We start from the raw sequence: 8,341 nt of genomic DNA, 5'->3' as shown, positions 1-8,341 counted from the left end.
ACGTCCTTGGGAACTGCGTAGGCTGAAAAGAATGCCCTGTTTTTGGCTGAAAACCCTTGTATTTCTGTCCATAACGTTCAGCCAATTGAATGGCAGCTTGTAGGGATGTAGGATTCATGGCTCCAACTTCAAAAGAAAGAATAGGTTCCAAACCAAATATGTATTTATTCAACTTGGCACTATCGGAGACCCCATGAACATACATCGAGAGGTTCAAAAACTGATTTGAGTACTCTCTAACCGAGAGACCACGTTGCTCAAGTGCATACCACTTTTTCTCTAACCGCTCTTTTTTAATAGGGGAAACAAAGACTTCAATCATAGCATTTTTCAATGCATCCCAAGACAAGAAGTCATGTCCCATCCTCGCCATATATCTCCACCAAGTGTGTGAGCATAGCCTTCTAGATGAAGGGCTGAAAATTTTACTTTGGCATTCTCGGGTCTTGGGTAAAGGGAAAAATACATCTCTAACTTGTCAAACCACTCCTCCAACTCCGTGGGTGAAGGGTTCTCTCCCTTGAAGTTTGAGATAATTATTTTCTCCTTGTACTCTCTCTCGTATTGAGGAGGTTGTCCATTAGGGTGCTACTGCCCACTATGGTGTTGTGGCCCAAAAGAATTGCCAAAAGGTCCTTGCCTAGGATATTCATTATTTCCATGCCCTTGTGCATAAGGAGTTTGCTGTCCATAATGCATACCATGACTTTGTGGCTGGAAACAATGTCCTTGAGGTTGAAAGTATGTGTTGCTCACATTGGGAGGTTGTCCATGCATCGGTGAGTTGAAAGGTGGTTGCTGCCCATTATTTTGTTGATTCCAACCATGATTTAACATGGGACTTGGCCTATTGGGCTGCACTTGAGTAGAGAAATTATGTTGTGGCTGTCCAAAAGCATTTGGGGCTGAATTCACATGTCCATGTGGCTGCCCATACGAGTTTGGGGCTGAATTAACATGCCCTTGCTCATAGCCACCAACATTTGCTTGAGGGTAAAATTGCTTGTAGAAAGAGTTGCACCCATGGATGTCTTCATCATGCTTTGAGTTTGTTTGCACTCTTTCTTGAAGATCCTACCCATATGGCTGAAAGTGACCCTTTTGTTGATGGAATTGTGGCTGAAGTGAAGTGGGATGAACAAAATCCTTAGCTTTAGATGACTCTCCAACTTCAAATTGACCTACCACCTTAGGAGTAGGTGGTTTAGGTGGTTCTTCAGCCCTATGAGGATGTGGGATATTAAGACCAGCTGTAGGCAACATTTTCTCACCAAGAAGTGCTACAAGCTTGTCAATACCCAACCTCATACCCTCGAAACCTGATTTCATATCCTTTATGTCATTTGACAATTGTTGAAAACTGTTTGAATTCATTGAGATATGAGACGTCTCTATGGGTTGATTGGTAGGGGAGTGGGTGGAACTTGCATCGACCTCATCGTTCTCATAATGCATTCGGTAAATGGCATCTTGAGAAGTGTCATGTTCACCCCTTTCCTGTTGATGTTCATCCCCTTCCTGTTGATATTCCTTCAATTCTTCATTGATAGTATCCAAAACAGGGTCTCTCTTCTTATTCCTAGCCATGGGTTGATTTCTGTCCTGAGTTTCCTGCAGTAGAAAAACTTGATTATCTTCACTTCTAGAGCTCCAAATTACGAGGTCTTTGGCTCTGTTCAAAGCTTGAAAAGCCCTCTATCCAATGATCTATCAGGTGCAGAAAATGGATGAGTACAGAAATTTCTGTAAGGGATTTTCTGTTGCTGTCTGAAAATTCCTGCAGGCAGTGAATACCCTGTTCTAGACAATTAATGGCTTGTACCATCAATACCAAGCATGTACCAACTTCATAACCCTGTAGGAGAGTCTCATACGTCTGCCCATACTGAAAATGACCTCTGTAACCAGTAAAATGGCTGTCTAATTCAATGTAGACTGCAATCTTTAATGAGGGTATGTATACATACTCTGTTCCAAACTTTAATGCTGAACCATAGTGTCTTTACCATAGGATGCATACATTTTAATGTAGCCATATGTCTTCATACATTTGCCATACCATACATTTGCCAAAATCTCAAGAACTCATTGCCCATAACTCATGTTGTAGGCTGATTTCAAGTACCTTTGAGATTTGTACCTGCACCTAAACTTGAAAATACATGGGATCCGAGACCGGAGGGGTTTGCAAAGTTCCCTCTCGGGCCGGGTTGCGCTCCCCTTCAGGGTCCTCGTCGATAGGGGAGGGTCACCTCTCTTTTGTCCTACCGACTCACCCGGCATCCACTTTTCCTCGTGGGCAAGTACATGGCAAATGAATTCTAGCTCTAAAAATCAGTATGATATGCATGGAATAGGAAGGAAATACAATTGCCTTTCATTTGCCCTTTTCATGATATGCAAGATTGGAATTGAAAAGGCTGAAATGTAAATGAGAAATGGAGAGGTATTTACCTCAGCAGTGACTCACTGCTTACAAAGCTTTTCTCACTTACCAATTGGGTAATGATTTTCTTATGATCAAGAGGCAAAATAGGCAACCAATTTCATGTCAGGGTTAGGCAGTAAAGATTGAGTAATGAAGCTCAAGAAATTACTGATTTCAGTGAATGAAAGTAGATGGGTAATGCTCATTCATTATGGAAGAGTTTGAGACATTTAGAGATGGCCATTTCAGTAAATTGAAGAGGTTTAATAAAGACAATGACTGACATAACCTATAGCCTTCATGTAATGCATTAGGCTATGAATGAAAGCTTCATTAATCCTCTTATTTCTCTTCAACAATTGGAAATGAGATCAGCAATTGGATGTAAAGAGAAATTAAGAGTGATTAGAGTACCTCATTTAATTGATTGGAGAAGAGCATTGTTGATGATATGACCTTCAATCCATAATGCTTGACATAGGTGAGTTGAGCTTGATAATCCTTCTAAAATCAGTCCAAGAGATCTTCAATATTCAAGAATAATCCCTTCCTTGATAAGCTTCAGCTTCATTAATCCCATGAAAGCTCCATGACTCCATGAATGCTCCAAATGAGGGTTGATGAAGACCGATTACCTTCTCTACTTGAAGTAGGTTGCAATAGGTAATAGAGAGGGCTTCAATGTCTCCAAGAGATTTCGAAATTTGAGAGGGAATGCCAAAATTTAATGGCATAAAAGCTTCATGTTGTCCATTGAACACCTAGACCTCCATTGGCTTCAATCTCCTTCAATGTCGGTCCAATGTTGATGGATTCTTGAGGGGAAATGGTTGAGGAAGCTTCAGAGATGCTTCGCCCACAAAAGCCCCATGATTTGCTTTAAAATTTTCAGGAATCTTTAATGCTATCCCAAACTGTTATACATAGAGTTTGCAATCTCCATATCCATGCTCCATCAAAGCTTCAAGCTTCAAGATCTCTCTCTTCTTCTTCTTCTTCTTCTTCTTCTTCTTTCACTTTCTTTCCCCTCCCTCAGTCTCTCTCAAAGTATGTAAATTTTATATTTTTCCTATATATAATTATTTCTTTATGTTTATGTTCTCTCTCTCCTCCTCTCTCTCTCCGTCCCCTTTTCTTCTTCTCCCCTTTCTCCTAATTTTCCTTTTTTTCTTCTCTCCCTCTCTCTCTTTTAAATTTTATCTTTTTCTTCTCTCTCTCTCTCTCTCTCTCTCTCTCTCTCTCTCTCTCTCTCTCTCTCTCTCTCTCTCTCCCCTTCTTCTCTCTCAAAAAATATTTAAATTTAAAAATACTTTTCTTTTTTCTATTTTTTTCCATCTCTCTTTCTCTTTTCCTCTTTCTTCTTCTTATTTTTCCTCTCTCTCTCTCTCTCTCTCCTCTCTTTTCCTTTTCTCTCCTCCTTTTTCCTTTTTTTCTTCTCTCTTTAAATTTTTTTCTTTTCTCTTTCTTTTAAATTTATATTTAGTCCTCTATAATTCTCTCTTTGTGTTCAAATTCTCTCTCTTCTTCTTCTTATTTGCTCTCCTTTTCTTCTCTTTGTCTCTCTCTCCCCTCTCTCCTCTCTTTTCCTTTTTTCTTTTCCTCTCTCTCTCTCTCTCTCGTAAATTTTATATTTTCTCTCTCTAATTCTCTTTCTCTCTGTTCCCCTCTCTCTTTGTCCCTCCCTCTTCTCTTCTTCTTTTTTTTGCTCTTTGTGTGTGTGTGCGTGTATTCTTATTTTAATTAAAAAGAAAGTTTAAATTAAAATGTTTATAAGGGAAGAGAGAGAGAGAGAGAGAGAGAGAGAGAGAACCTAGGCCCTACACATGAGAGAGAGGGGGGGAAGGGAGGAGGAACTTAATTAAAAAGGGAAGGGGAAAAAGAAAGAGAGAGATGAGAGAGGGGAGGGGGTTTTAATTTTAAAAAGGGAGGTGAAGGGGGAAGGCTTTAATGGAAAAAAGGAAGGGAGAAAAGAAAATGAGAGATTACACGTGAGAAAGAGGGGAGAGAAGGGGGTTTTCATTGAAAAATGGAGGTTTGGAAAAGGGGGTAAGTTCGGTAAGCCCTCTAGAGGTTCGGGGTTTTCTCTCTCCTTTTTTTCTCTCTGTCTCTCTCCCCCCTCTCTCTCCTCTCTCTCTCTCTCTCGTAAATTTTATATTTTCTCTCTATAATTCTATTTCTATTTGTTTTCCCTTTCTCTCCCTCCTCTTCTCTTCTTTTTTTTTTGCTCTTTGTATATTTCTCTCTCTCTCTCTCTCTCCTTATTTTAATTTTAAAAAAAGTTTAAATAAAAAAGTTTAATCTAACTCTGTGAGAGAGAGATAGATAAATATTTTAATTAAAAAGAAGGTTTAAATAAAAAATTAATCTAACTCACAGAGAGAGAGAGAGAGAGAGAGAGAGAGAAAACCTAGACTCCACATGAGAGAGAGGGAGCGAGGGGGAGAAGAAAAATGTTTAATTTAAAAAAGACTATTGTGTTTCCTATTTCCCCCCTCTTTTCTCAGTCTTCTTATTTTTATCATTCTTCTTCTTCTCCTCTCTCTCTCTCTCTCTCTCTCTATACTTAGATTTAAAAAATAATAATTTTTAATTTTCTTTTAATTGAATAAAAGTTTTTTTAATTAAAAATTTTTAAACATAGTTTTTTACACACTTTGAGAGAGAGAGAGAGAGAGAGAACATAGGCCATACACATGAGAGAGAGAAAGGGAGGGAGGATTTTAATTAAAAAGGGGAGGGGGAAAAGAAAGAGAGAGATTATAAGTGAGAGAGAGGAGAGGGGGTTTTAATTTTAAAAAAGGAGGTGAGGGGAGGAGGCTAATTTAATGAAAAAAGGGAGGGGGAAGAGAAAATTAGTGATTACATGTGAGAAAGAGGGGAGGTGAGGGGATTTGATTGAAAAATGGAGGTTTGGAAAAGGGGGTAGGTTCGGGAAGCCCTCTGGAGGTTCGAGGCTTTCCGAACCTATAACGAAAATAATATAGTAGTAAGATAAGATGCAAGAAGTATGAGAAGGCAAACCAATCAATACTTTTACAAATTTTCTACTTATAGCTCATAAGGAAAATGTTCCCCTCCCCAAGGGGGAGAAACCTAAGCGTGGTTATACATTGGGTGATGTGTGCCCAAACCCCTAATGGAAGTGGGGACATGTAATTTTTGAAATTGGGCATGAACATGGATACAATACCTTCACATATGAAAAGGCACACTTTGTGCAAAAATGAAAAATAATAACCATGAATTGATTGATGTATAGATTTAGAGAGAGTATATTTAAAGCAAATATATATTGTGCCTTTGAAGATGCTGGAGCACGAGGTTTGAACTCACATACCCCTCAAACTCATCCCACACTCAAGTCTCAAACTACTACACCATGACCCCATATTACACATGTCAAGCTTAGCAAATAATCACGGCCAATTGTGTATCTACAAGGAAGTGTGTTACTGAGAGAGAGAGAGAGAGAACAAAAGTTGGATCTCGAATCATCGAATGGAAGCGAGACAGAATATTCTGGAGTAGCAATACTTGATCGCCTTCGAATATCCATAACGAGGCAAGGGGCCCCGGGCGTGGCGATAAATTCATGATTAATATTCCGTAGCTTCAGCTCTCTACATAGTTGCTGCAGAAAGATTTCGACCTATCCATGACTCGCTACTCCTAGAAGAAAGAGATGTCAGATCAGATCACATTCATGATACAAATGATTTAGCAGCACGAGACGTGAGATACCACTGGAAGTCTGAAGATCCATCATGAATGATAGACTGGATCCTCCTCATGTGTCCTGTAATCGAGTACTTTGCTGACACGTGTACAGGTATATTTACTCTCTCTCTCTCTCTCTCTCTCTGTGTCTGTGTCGCGAGTGAGCTGATACGTGTACAGGTATATATATTCTCTCTGTCTCTCTCTCTCTCGTGGCGAGTGAGAGAGTTTTTGATCCCAAATTGATGATCCCTTGGTAGAGAGAGAGAGAGAGAGAGAGAGAGAGAGAGAGAGAGGATGTGGGCGCCCTCCTATTCGATTGTCATCGTGGCTCTCCTGGTGAGCAAGCTCTTCTTCTCGTGGGCGCCTAGACCCTCCAGTACTATTACTTCTGCAGACGGCTTCCTCCATACTACAGTTAAGGTACCGACCTCCGGATCAGCTGATTAGTGGACTCACGAGTCTAGTAGCAGCTTAATCAAATGTTTTGCCTTGGTTTGCGTTTTCAGGTGTGCAATACGAAACATCAATCGGATAATCCCATCGGTTGCAATGACTTGAGAGAGGAGGAGGACGAGGAGGCCGAACCCTCAAAATCTCTTTCATTAGCAACTGGTCAGTAGGTTGATTCACAACGCCAATTACAGTCATGAAGATCCATATTAAACATTGCTTTCTAAACAGCTATATGCCAGTTGTTGGTTGTTAAAACGGCCATATGTAATGTTGAGCCATGAAAATCCATACTGAACATCGCTTTATAAATAGCTATGTGAATGTTGCTTGTTAAAGGACCAGATGAGTATTGCTTTCAACGGCCATAAACGTTGCTTGCTAAAGAGTCAGCAGAATCAATGTTGCTTACTAAATTGCCATACGAATATTGCTTCTCATAATTTGTACCAAATCAGCAATTTGAATTAAGGGAACCTCCTCTATTCAATGGAAGGATGGTGTCATTATTTTTGAAGTACAAAATTACATACTTTTATAATCAAGCTCAACTCATGGAAGCTCCCACTTCTAGTGTGAGCTGAACATGGTAGTTCTATTGCTTGGCTTTGGTGACTGGCCCTAATTGGATACTGGCTACTTGGTTTCTTTTAGATGGAGATGGCAACTCAAAGTATAGCCATGTAATACATGCTATCAATGAGCAGCATAAGGGAAACCATGAAGGTAGCCAAGTATTATCAATGAAGCAAAATATGAATGTGCATCTCTTGCCCATGGACGAGGTGGTCTTGTGCCAAAAAGTCCACCCTCAAACTTGCAACTACCATACAAGCGTGACATAAAAAATGTGTCGGTGTATCACCTATTTAGCATGCATATCATTCATTGTATAACTGAAAGTGTGTGTTGTTAACCTACTTTAAGGTCCTCCTATGTTTTGTTTGCAAGCAACATTCTAAACTCCACATTGGATGTCCCATTCATTTTATTCCCTTTCTTGAACAAAAAAGAATTGTTTTGCTACGTTTAAGCTTGGATAATTATGAGCAAGGAACATATTTTAAATCTCTCTTAGTTGATAAGCATAATGTGAGGCCAAGCTCAAGGTTGGATATTTGGCAATTGTAAGCAACCATTGGGAAACCAAGCTCACTTTTGTAGTTAAATTAAAAAATTATATGTTTCGAAACCTCTCTCTCTCTCTCTCTCTCTCTCTCTCTCTCTCTCTCTCTCTCTCTCTCTCTCTATGTTAGAGGGCCCATGTGAGATATCTTAAGATGACCACGCTCCATGAGCAATTCCACACTGCACTTGCAGTGCATCTAGATCGTATCGAGTCTGTATACCATTTTGTACCTACTCACCTAGTTCACCATAACACTAGATAGTAGCTTTACTGGAACTTGGAAAACTTCCCAGACATTTTGTATGTAACCTTTTGGTCTCATAGGCCAACTTGGCCTTTTGTAGACATTAATATAACTTTCTTTCTTCTTTCTTCTTTCTCTCTCCCCTCCCCTTGTCCCCTAGACTTTTTTGGATGTTTTTTGAATATCTAATCAGTGTCAATTTAGACCACTTTTAGAAGAAAACAATTGAAATATAGCATGAAGATAAATGAAGAAACGATAGTGTTTTATGTAAGTGGCTAACTTCTTATTTACTATTTCTATTAGTGCCTTTAGTATCATGTGAAACTTTGAAATTATTGTATTCCAAGTGTTTTATTTTTCATTTTCT

General features: G+C 39.3%; 1 long non-coding RNA gene across 1 annotated transcript; it reads left to right on the top strand.

The window, feature by feature from the left end:
- Positions 1-5,852: 5,852 nt before the first annotated feature.
- Positions 5,853-8,072, top strand: LOC148031982 (uncharacterized). The gene is made up of 3 exons (XR_015691553.1): positions 5,853-6,568; positions 6,655-6,760; positions 7,253-8,072. It is a non-coding gene; the product is annotated as an uncharacterized LOC148031982 (long non-coding RNA).
- Positions 8,073-8,341: the final 269 nt, after the last annotated feature.

Source organism: Lygodium microphyllum, chromosome 8 (assembly GCF_053477565.2).
Source record: "Lygodium microphyllum isolate KBCC chromosome 8, Lygodium_microphyllum_v1.1.10, whole genome shotgun sequence".
In the NCBI taxonomy this organism is placed as follows: domain Eukaryota; kingdom Viridiplantae; phylum Streptophyta; class Polypodiopsida; order Schizaeales; family Lygodiaceae; genus Lygodium; species Lygodium microphyllum.
This window is presented reverse-complemented; position numbering and strand designations above follow the sequence as displayed.